Raw genomic sequence first — 12761 nt, forward strand, 5'->3', positions numbered from 1 at the left:
TTGGCCCCACATGGCTCCAACTCCATAATTCCACCATCTCCTGTTCAGAGAGGAGGATTACCACCTGTGGACCAGGATGTTGGAGGACCTGCTTTCCCACACCCTGTGGTTCCATATCGGTGGAGGGCCTTGAGTGTCCACCAGCCCATCAATCGGTCCTCCTGTATTGTTGGCCCTGTGTTTTGGGATGTAGATGTGGACATCCAGCAGGCTCTGGAGAGCAAACCCGCTCCTGCCACCTGCCCTCTGGACCGCATCTACATCCCCACGGACTTAGATATTACATAAAATATGTAATATGCCAGGGATATGTATACTGAAGCTAAGAAAGTAATACTAAGTGTATGTTGTGTAGTAAGTTAGTAGCTCATGTGCCTCACCCTTATTACATTTCAAAGTACTAAACAAATAGTTATTTTGACTAAGTCCTACTTAGCTCGCTCATTATTGTAGCGTTTTAATCAAAATTCCGGATTGCTTCTTATATGCTGATCGTTCCCTTATGCCATAGTTTGTACATCTCAATTGTCATTAGTATCTTATTCAGCATTTTTGGCAATGTTGGAATGATTTCATTGTTTTGCTTACTTTGTGTATTATAATTAGCTCATGTGCTTTTCTTGACGAGGATGAGATACTATATAATGTTGTTGGGTCTTTAACCATGTTTGCCAGTGACAATCAAACATTCAAATATTTGTTTCAAAAAAAGTTCAGTAATAGAGACATGTAATTCCAGTTGTGTCTGTCTGTCTGTGGTGACTTGAAGAAGAGTAAAGTTAAGGCCTCATCTTGGTGAATTTATCTGAACTATCATCTATCTGAATTTCTGTCTGTGTCCATTTGGAAAATGCTGAACAAATAGGCCTACCTCGTCGCAGGTTGTTTGCTTGCTCTTGCTTATACTTAGAGCTAAGTGTTAATGATATAAGTATAAACATTGTGAATTTAATGAATATAAATGTAATGTAATAATGTTTGTGTATTGTTCAAAACTAATTTTGGTATTCATCATTATTATTTAAACCATGTTGGTGCAATCCACCCTATAAACTGTGTGGATCTGTTAGTTGACAGTGTCGGCCAGTGCCAGGGCATTCCCAATCCAGTCAGAGTGGGAACATGGGAACATATGGGACAACAGTTCTGGGAAAATCCTGATGGTGATCCAGAAGAGCTGAGTAGACCACAGAGACAGTGGCGGTAAACCATAACCAAACCACAATAGTTGACATGTAAACTACAGTACAGTATGTTAACGGCCTTACCATCATCAACTGGGTCTGATTTCCCACACAGAGATGCTTCACAACATTATGCAACAGCCTAAAATCCCCTGTTCATGAATCCAGATCTGTAGGTTTGCAGTACTGCTGGTTTCCAATTTTTCCCTCTATTCAGACGGATTCAGATCTGAGACAGCAGGTGACTGGACTGTCTGGCCAAACAATGACATTAATCAATCAATAGACTACCAGGAAGAAAAGGCAACCTCTTGGCCTAGATTGGAGCCCTGGATTTGTAGGCCAGGCTGCCGCGTTCTCTGTAGTGAGGGATGGAGACAGAATGAAAGAGAAAGGTTGGCTGCTTTCACTCAAGAACCGAAAGAAAAACTAGACCGGTATGAAGTCAGGAGAAGTTGAGAGATGGAGAGGAGAGATATGAGAGATATGTTGGGATAAGATATGGTTGGTTGGAGGAAAGATGGAGTGATACGGTGTGAAGAGATTAGAGGATCAGTGTCTGGCCCTGATTAAAAGAATGCTTTGTGTGTGTGTGTGTGTGTGTGTGTGTGTGTGTGTGTGTGTGTGTGTGTGTGTGTGTGTGTGTGTGTGTGTGTGTGTGTGTGTGGTGTGTGTGTGTGTGTGTGTGTGTGTGTGTGTGTGTGTGTGTGTGTGTGTGTGTGTGTGTGTGTGTGTGTGTGTGTGTGTGTGTGTGTGTGTGTGTGTGTGTGTGTGTGTGTGTGTGTGTGTGTGTGTGTGTGTGTGTGACTCAGCAGTCTACAGTAATACCTTCTTAGCTCTGCTCTTAACTCAGTGAGCCCCATCACCGTCCAATATGTGCATTAGCACACCTTCAGTCTGCTTTTAGCACAGACTACTGTGTGTGGGTCTGTGTGTGCGTGCAAGTAAGTGTCTGAGTCTGTGTATCTTTCCCATCTCTCTGATCTCCTAAATTTCAGTACAACATGGAGGAGTTGCATTTCAGTAATGAAGTCAGATAGAATTTATCTTAATTTACCACCTCAGGCTGAGCTCAGACTCAATGAGTGTTCTGTCTGGCTGAGGTCTCCGTCCATCCGTCTGTCTGTCTGGCTCAGATGCACACACAAGCATGCACACACGCTTCTGGACCGACCAAAGAACAACAGTAAAACTTTTATCAGACGTTTATAACAAGGCTGTGACTGGCTAAGGCTGTAGCAGTTCACTTTTATAAGATCAACAGTGGCAGTTCCACTGAAAGAACAGAACTAACATATCCATTAAAGCCTTTATACATTTACACTCACTCACTCGGTGCATAGATCTGCAATGGTGTATACATTTGACACTGGATTAGTGCGATAGCTACAATAGAATTGCCTTTGTACTACAGTAGGAAACTGCCACCATCCTGTGGGTGGGTTTGGAATGGCATGCACACAATGAAGTACATGATTTTTAAATGTAACTTTTATTTAACAAGGCAAGTCAGTAAAGAACAAATTCTTATTTACAATGACGCCTACCTGGGAACAGTGGGTTAACTGTCTTGTTCAGGGGCAGAACAACAGATTTTTACCTTGTCAGCTCAGGGATTTGATCCAGCAACCTTTCGGTTACTGGCCCAACGCTCTAACCAAATTATTTGCTACTTTTATTTCTTAATCTTTTATTTTCTAGGTATTTTTTTCTTTAACTGTGTTGTTGGTTAAGGGCTTGTAAGTAAGCATTTCACAGCCTGTTGTACTCTGTGCATGTGACAAATAACATGATTTATTCAAAATAAGATGTATTGAATTTCCCATGAGGTCTATATTAAATGGCACTTCATTTAATACAACAGGCTTTTAAAATTCAATATTGGTGCACAATTTCTACTTAAAATGTCTAAGGGATGCAAAAGGCACTCTACTCGTGGAACGACCTAAAGTCTTTATGGAGAACATAGATAACCTACAGCAGGCCTGGGCAATTCCAGTCCTTGGGGGCCTGATTGGTGTCACACTTTTCCCCCATCCCTAGCGAACACAGCTGATTTAAACTAATTACATTTTAACGAAAGATCATGTTTAGCTGATTATTTAAGTCAGGTGTGTTAGCTGGGGCAAACATGTGACACCAATCAGGCCCCCAAGGACTGGAGTTGCCCAGGCCTGACCTACAGTATACATGACCTTTGGGAAATTTGACCTCAGATTTTCAATAAACATACAACAACAAGAACATCATCATCATCATAACATGGTATATAGTATATATATTAAACATATCACATCTGTTGTGAAAATTCACCACCGTGTTGTGGAAATTTTTACACAGGGACACTCGAAGTCAATCTTAAATTAATCACTGTTTATTGCCAGCGTGCTGGAGAGGTTCCAACAAACATAATGCACCATAGTGAACGTCTGTCAGAAGAACATGAATCACATGTAGACAGATATGTTGGAACATGTTGGTATTACAGACTCAGTCAGGTTCAGGTTGAAAATGTCAGTGAAGACACTTGCCAGTTGGTCAGCGCATACTCGGAGCACACGTCCTGGTAATCCATCTGGCCCTGCAGCCTTGTGAATGTTGACCTGTTTAATAATGGTCTTACTCACATTGGATACAGAGAGTGTGATCACACAGTCGTCCGGAACAGCTGGTGCTCTCATGCACGCTTCAGTGTTGCTTGCCTCAAAGCTCACATTGAAGTAATTTAGCTCATCTGGTAGGCTCGTATCACTTGGCAGCTCGCGGCTTCCCTTTGTAGTCCATAATAGTTTGCAAGCCCTGCCACATCCAACGAGCGTTGGATCCAGTGTAGTACGATTCGATTATAGTCCTGTATTGACGCTTTGCCTGTTTGATGGTTCGTCAGAGGGCATAATGGGATTTCTAATAAGTGTCCGGGTTAGAGTCCCGCTCCATGAAAGCGGCAGCTCTACCCTTTAGCTCAGTGCGGATGTTGCCTGTAATCCATGGCTTCTGGTTGGGGTACGTACGGTCACTGTGGGGACGACGTCATCGATGCACTTATTGATGAAGCCAGTGACTGATGTGGTGTATTCAATGCCATCGGAAGAATCCCGGAACATATTCCAGTCTGTGTTAGCAAAACAGTCCTGCATCTTAACATCTGCGTCATCTGACCACTTCCATATTGAGTGAGTCACTGGTACTTCCTGCTTTAGTTTTTGCTTGTAATCGGGAATCAGGAGGATAGATTTATGGTCAGATTTGCCAAATGGATGGCGAGGGAGAGCTTTTTGCACATCTCTGTGTGTGGAGTAAATGTGGTCTAGAGTTTTTTCCCCTCTGGTTGCACATGTAACATGCTGGTAGAATTGCGGTAAAACGGATTTAAGTTTCCCTACATTAATGTCTCTGGGCACTAGGAATGTCGCCTCTGGATGAGCATTTTCTTGTTTGCTTATGGCCTTATACAGCTCGTTGAGTGTGGTCTTAGTGCCAGCATCGGTTTGTGGGGTAAAATAGACAGCTATGAAAATATAGATGACAACTGTCTTGGTAAATAGTGTGGTCTACAGCTTATCATGAGATACTCTACAGCTTATCATGAGATACTCTACCTCAGGGGAGCAAAAGCTCAAGACTTCCTTAATATTACATTTCATGCACCAGCTGTTATTGACAAATGGACACAGACCGCTACCCCTTGTCTTACCGGAGGCAACTGTTTGTCGTCGAAGGAATGAGCGTTACACCGAGGCCTGTACTCTGAAGCGGGATCGATTTGGAGGTGGAGGGTCTGTCATAGTCTGGGGCGGTGTGTCACAGCATCATCGGACTGAGCTTGTTGTCATTGCAGGCAATCTCAACGCTGTGCATTACAGGGAAGACATCCTCTTCCCTCATGTGGTACCCTTCCTGCAGGCTCATCCTGACATGATCCTCCAGCATGACAATGCCATCAGCCATACTGCTCGTTCTGTGCATGATTTCCTGCAAGACAGGAATGGAAATGTTCTGCCATGGCCAGCGAAGAGCCCGGATCTCAATCCCATTGAGCACGTCTGGGACCTGTTGGATCGGAGGGGGAGGACTAGAGCCATTCCCCCCAGAAATGTCCGGGAACTTGCAGGTGCCTTGGTGGAAGAGTGGGGTAACATCTCACAGCAAGAACTGGCAAATCTGGTGCAATCCATGAGGAGGAGATGCACTGCAGTACTTAATGCAGCTGGTGGCCACACCAGATACTGACTGTTACTTGTAATTTTGACCCCCCCCTTTGTTCAGGGACACATTATTCCATTTCTGTTAGTCACATGTCTGTGGAACTTGTTCAGTTTATGTCTCAGTTGTTGAATCTTATGTTCATACAAATATTTACACATGTTAAGTTTGCTGAAAATAAACATGGTTGACAGCGAGAGTACGTTTCTTTTTTTGCTGAGTTTACATCCCCGATATCTCTGTCTCTTCTTCATGCGAATGATGGGGATTTGGGCCTTGCCCGGTGTCTGAAGTAAATCCTTGGCGTCCAACTCGTTAAAGAAAAAATCTTTGTCCAGTACGAGGTCAGTAATCGCTGTCCTGATATCCAGAAGCTCTTTTCGGTCATAAGAGACAGTGGCAGAAACATCATGTACAAAATAAGTAAAATATAACATGAAAAAAACCCACAATAGCACAATTGATCCGGTGCCATTGTATAATATATGGCAGAGGTTGAAAAGCCATAACATATATGTTTTCTCAACAACAGGATATGGTCAATAATCATCAGCATACATGGACACACATGCTTTGTTTAATGGCAGTGACAGGTCATTGGTAAAAATAGAAATGAGTAGAGGGCCTAGAGAGCTGCCCTGCGGTACACCACACTTTACATGTTTGACAATAGAGAAGCTTCCATTATAGAAAACCCTCTGAGTTTTATTAGATAGATAGCTCTGAATCCATGATATGGCAGAGGTTGAAAAGCCATAACATGTATGTTTTCTCAACAACAGGTTTTGGTCAATAATATCAAATGCTGCACGGATATCTAACAGTACAGCTCCCACAATCTTCTTATTATCCATTTCTTTCAACCAATCATAAGTTATTTGTATCAGTGGAGTACATGTTGTGTGTCCTTCTCTATAAGCATGCTGAAAGTGTTGTTAATTTGTTTACAGAGAAATAGTATTGTATTTGGTCAAACACCATTTTTTCCAACAGTTTGCTAAGAGCTGGCAGCAACCTAATAGGTCTGCAGTTAGAACCAGTCAAGGCTGTTTTACCGCTCTTGGTTAGAGGAATGACTTTTGCTTCCCTCCAGGCCTGAGGACAAAGACTTTAGACACAGATTAAAAATATATGACAGATAGGAGTGGTTATATACTCAGCTACCATCCTCAGTATCTTTCCATCTAAGTTGTCAACACCAGGAGGTTTGTCATTATTGATCAATAACAATTTTTCCACCTCTCCCACACTTTACAAAATTACAATGCATTTCTTTCATTATTCGTTTTTTTTTATGCATGAGTACAATGGCTCACTGTTCATTGTTGGCATTTACTGCCCAAGTTTGCGCACTTTGTCATTGAAGTAATCATAAAAATAATTGCCAACATCAAATGGTTTTGTGATGAATAAGCCATCTGATTCGATGAAAGATGGAGTTGAAAATGTCTTTCTTCCCATAATTTAAAGTACTCCAAAAATGTTATTTTTCATCATTGTTTATATAATTGATCTTGGCTTCATAATAGTTTCTTCTTCTTTTTGCTGAGTTTAGTCACATCATTTCTCAATTTGCAGTAAATCAGCCAGTCAGATGTGCAGCCAGATTTATTAGCCACTCCTTTTGCCCCATCTCTTTCAACCATACAGTTTTTCAAATCCTCATCAATCCATTGAGGCTTAAAAGTTCTAGCAATCAGTTTCTTAACAGGTGCATGTTTATCATTAATTGGAAGAAGCAATTTCATAAATTCATCAAGTGCAGAGTCTAGATGATTTTATTAATCACACCAACAAGTATTTTAATCTTAGAGCAAAAGATTTTGTTTGACCGCTTATACAGTAATTTTAGGTCCATCTTTTGGAATGTTGTCTTTCCTCGATATAGCCACTATATTGTGATCACTGCATCCAATGGGTACGGATACAGCTTTAGAACAAAGTTCTACAGTATTATTAAAAATGTGATCAATACATGTGGATGTTCAGGTTCGTGTAGTGTTTGTAAACACCCTGGTAGGTTGATTAATAACCTGAAACAGATTACAGGCACTGGTTACAGTGAGAAGCTTCCTCTTGAGCAGACAGCTTGATGAAAACCAGTCAATATTCAGGTCCTCAAGAAAGTAGACCTCTGTTTACGTCACATTCACTATCAAGCGTTTCACACATATTATTGAGAAACTGACTGTTAGCACTTGGCGGCCTATAGCAACAACCCAAAAGAAAAGGCTTTAGACGTGCAAGGTGAACCTGCAACCGCAATACTTCAATAACACTTGACATAAGATCTTCTCTAAACATTACAGGAATATGGCTCTGAATATACAGTACATAGCAAAACCTCCCCCATAAGCATTTTTTGTCTCTTCTATAGATGTTGTATCCTTGTATTGCTACTGCTGTATCATCACATTAATTATCTAGGTGAGCCTCAGAAATGGCTAATATATGAATGTTATCTGATGTTAGCAAGTTATTGATTTCATGAACCTAATTTCTAAGGCTACATAAATGAATATGGGCTATTTTCCAGCCATTCCCTGATTTATCAGAGATAGACATAATATGGAAAAGAGAAAACAAAGCAAGAGAAAAAATATATACATTCAGCAGTCCATTAATCAGTTGGTGTGTGCGTGTGCACTGACTGTTGCTGGCGAACCACTCAGCCTGGTCCAGTCCGGGTAGCAGGGCGGTGAGGTTGGTCATGTCGGTGTGTGTGATCCTCTCAGAGACATACTGCTGCTACAGGTAGGAATGCTCCAGATGTGTGTGTTTCAGTATTTAAGTGTGTGTTTCATTGCTCCAGCCATGCGATTGCAGTTTGTTGAGGTCTGGACTCTGGTTTACTACAACGCACGCACGCACGCACGCACGCACGCACGCACGCACGCACGCACGCACGCACGCACGCACGCACGCACGCACGCACGCACGCACGCACGCACGCACGCACGCACGCACGCACCACACACACACACACACACACACACACACACACACACACACACACACACACACACACACACACACACACACACACACACACACACACACACACACGTCTCACCTCCGGTGCTCATGGGCAATTCAGTGAATTAATTATGTGTCTGTGTTATGGGATTTAATGACCTATGTGTCTGGTCATAACGGAAACGCATGTACAGCGTAACAAATCATAGACGAGGAGGGGCTGGCTGAGGGGCTGATACAGTGAGAGATGGGTTATACTTAAGCAATAAGGCCCGAGGAGGCCAATATCCCACGGCTAAGGGCTGTTCTTATGCACAACGCAACACCGAGTGCCTGGATACAGCCATTAGCCGTGGTATACTGGCCATATACCACAAACCCCTGAGGTTCCTTATTGCTATTATAAACTGGTAACCAACATAATTAAAACAGTAAAAATATATATTTTTTTGTCATATCCGTGGTATACAGATGGTGGTATACTGATATATAAAACATTAAAAAAATAGTATTTTATTGTACAGTGAGGGGAAAAAAAGTATTTGATCCCCTGCTGATTTTGTACGTTTGCCCACTGACAAAGAATGATGAGTCTATAATTTTAATGGTAGGTTCATTTGAACAGTGAGAGACAGAATAACAACAAAAAAATCCAGAAAAACGCATGTCAAAAATTTTATAAATCGATTTGCAATTTAATGAGGGAAATAAGTATTTGACCCCCTCTCAATCAGAAAGATTTCTGGCTCCCAGGTGTCTTTCATACAGGTAACAAGTTGAGATTAGGAGCACACTCTTAAAGGGAGTGCTCCTAATCTCAGTTTGTTACTTGTATAAAAGACACCTGTCCACAGAAGCAATCAATCAATCAGATTCCAAACTCTCCACCATGGCCAAGACCAAAGAGCTCTCCAAGGATGTCAGGGACAAGATTGTAGACCTACACAAGGCTGGAATGGGCTACAAGACCATCGACAAGCAGCTTGGTGAGAAGGTGACAACAGTTGGTGCGATTATTCGCAAATGGAAGAAACACAAAAGAACTGTCAATCTCCCTCGGCCTGGGGCTCCATGCAAGATCTCACCTCGTGGAGTTGCAATGATCATGAGAACGGTGAGGAATCAGCCCAGAACTACACGGGAGGATCTTGTCAATGATCTCAAGGCAGCTGGGACCATAGTCACCAAGAAAACAATTGGTAACACACTACGCAGTGAAGGACTGAAATCCTGCAGCGCCCGCAAGGTCCCCCTGCTCAAGAAAGCACATATACATTGCCAATGAACATCTGAATGATTCAGAGGACAACTGGGTGAAAGTGTTGTTGTCAGATGAGACCAAAATGGAGCTCTTTGGAATCAACTCAACTCGCCGTGTTTGGAGGAGGAGGAATGCTGCCTATGACCCCAAGAACACCATCCCCACCATCAAACATGGAGGTGGAAACATTATGCTTTGGGGGTGTTTTTCTGCTAAGGGGACAGGACAACTTCACCGCTTCAAAGGGATGATGGACGGGGCCATGTACCGTCAAATCTTGGGTGAGAACCTCCTTCCCTCAGCCAGGGAATTGAAAATGGGTCGTGGATGGATATTCCAGCATGACAATGACCCAAAACACACGGCCAAGGCAACAAAGGAGTGGCTCAAGAAGAAGCACATTAAGGTCCTGGAGTGGCCTAGCCAGTCTCCAGACCTTAACCCCATAGAAAATCTGTGGAGGGAGCTGAAGGTTCGAGTTGCCGAACGTCAGCCTCGAAACCTTAATGACTTGGAAAAGATCTGCAAAGAGGAGTGGGACAAAATCCCTCCTGAGATGTGTGCAAACCTGGTGGCCAACTACAAGACATTTCTGACCTCTGTGATTGCCAACAAGGGTTTTGCCACCAAGTACTAAGTCATGTTTTGCAGAGGGGTCAAATACTTATTTCCCTCATGAAAATGCAAATCATTTTATAACATTTTTGACATGCGTTTTTCTGGATTTTTTTGTTGTTATTCTGTCTCTCACTGTTCAAATAAACCTACCATTAAAATGATAGACTGATCATTTCTTTGTCAGTGGGCAAACGTACAAAATCAGCAGGGGATCAAATACTTTTTTTCCCCTCACTGTATATATTTTAATCTCTTTTTCCATTTTTAAATTAAATTGACCTACCGGCAACCCGCCTCACCCAATGTGATATGGATCTGCTACTTTTAGACCTTATAGCTAGAACCTCTATCAGAAGCTAGCCATCAGATGCTAACCAGCTACTAGCTATTTAGTCATTGTTAGCCACTGCTAGTGGCCTTTACCTCAGACACTTTTAGCCTAGATAATACCCGCCAGTCTGCACAGCGTGATATCAACCCTGAGCATACCGGATTGCTCTTCTCCACTACATCACCAGATTCCTGCCATAAGCTCTGGACCATTACTCCATATCATCGCAGCTAGCTAGCTGCTACCGAGTGGCCCAGGCCCGAAGCTAGCCTTAAGCCAGGCCCATCTCCCGGTCTGCTCAGTGGACCCTATGATCACTCAGATACACAGCTGATGCCTCCCGGACTCTTCACTAACACGACTCGAAGCTACTACATCACCGGATTCCTGCTGTAAGCTCTGGACCTTTGCATCGGATCATCGCAGCTAGCTAGCTGCTACCGAGTGGCTAATTCCCTTGTCCCGAAGATAGCACCAGTTAGCCTTGAGCCAGGTGCATGTCCCGGATAGCAAACAAAATTACTCCAGCTACAATACCTCTTTTGCCAATTGGCCTGGACCCTTTGTCGACACGGAGCCCCGCCGATCCATCACGACTGGTCTGCTGATGTAATTCCGTCCGTTGTGCCCTCAACCGGCCTTTGCCGGACGTCGATGAAGACGCTTCTGCTAGCCCCGGCCTGCTATCTTTATGTACGCTGTGTCTCTGGCATTGTTAGTGTAGTAACGACTACCTAACGGCTTCCCCGTTTTATCTATTGCTGTTCACTGGACCCTATGATCAGGGGCGAAAATCTGATATCAACTTTGGAGGGGACAATTACATGAAATCTTCTCAAGAGCAATTCCTGAGGGGAACACCAAAAGTAGTGCTGTAACACATAGCCTACATTGTAATATGGTAAATGTATATTGAGGAACCAAAGAAATAAGGTGTTTGCCGTACTCCTAACGACCGGTACCCAAAACTACACAACTAATCACAACAGCAATACCATTGCCTTTAACAAATCTTAGTTCAGTCACCAGTTTAAGTTGAGAGTGGGGGTATCCATGGCATTTTCCAATTATGTTCCTATTTTACAAGTCAAAAAAATGTAGAACCTTTCATAATGTTGCCAAACAAAGACTCAACAAACTTACCTGAGACTCCTTGTCTCTGCCAGTCTGTCCCTGCATATCTGTCCCCAACTCTGCTGTCTGTGTGCCATCTGTTGCCTGCTCTGCCTAATGACATCATTGTGAAACATTTCCATTAGAATTTCATTTCTTTCTTATGAACATTTTATCAACTAGTCTTTGAGATATTAGGCTACTAGGGTTCTTACTATGTGTTTTGGTGTATTGAAAAATACTCTGATGTCCGTCTTTTATTTTTCTGCCATTTTTCTACCTGGCTGGCTGGCTGGCTACACACACAGTGTGTAGGTTATTTACAGTCGGAGATGGGCTTCTATCATCTTCAATCATTCTATTTGGGCTTCGATCTAAAAGGTAGCTAGCAAATGTGAAACGGATTAAAATGACAAGAGTTGACAGCTGTATGAGTTCACCATTTACACAACATATGCTGCAACCTTTTGTAATTTTAATAGTTTGTTTCATATTGGCTGGCTTCCAACAATAGCTGAATTTGCAAAGCTAGCGAGCACCAATTCAGTTTCAGTGGTGTTTGCTATAATCTTTGCTACCTGGGTTAAATAAAGGTGAAATAAAATAAATAAACAAAAGTTCCCTTGCGACAATTTAGCTTTTGCAACGAGACCATTAAATATATTTAAGACAATGGTAGAAGAGAGTGTAGTTCTGTTCAGTTTGGATTTCAGTTTATCGCTAACCTTATCACAGGGACTTTGAAGCACTAACTTACAGTAGATATGACCTCTCTGTTACCTAGCAAGCTAAGGAACTGGCAGTGGATCAAACCATTGTGAGGCAAAGGGTGGGGGGGGGGGGGGTCGCAATCTTTTGAAACTTAAAAACGCGCTATTAAGTGTCTATAATCAGCACAATTGCTTTCATTGCGTATTATTAATATTATTTAAATTACATAGTTATGTTTCAGTGATATATTGGGGGGGACAAATCATATTTTTCCCAGGATGGGGGGGTCGTGTCCCCCCCGGGATTTCCGCCCCTGCCTATGATCACCTGGCTACATAGCTGATGCCTGCTGGACTGTTCTTTA

This window comes from Salmo trutta, chromosome 7 (genome assembly GCF_901001165.1).
Source record: "Salmo trutta chromosome 7, fSalTru1.1, whole genome shotgun sequence".
Classification (NCBI taxonomy): domain Eukaryota; kingdom Metazoa; phylum Chordata; class Actinopteri; order Salmoniformes; family Salmonidae; genus Salmo; species Salmo trutta.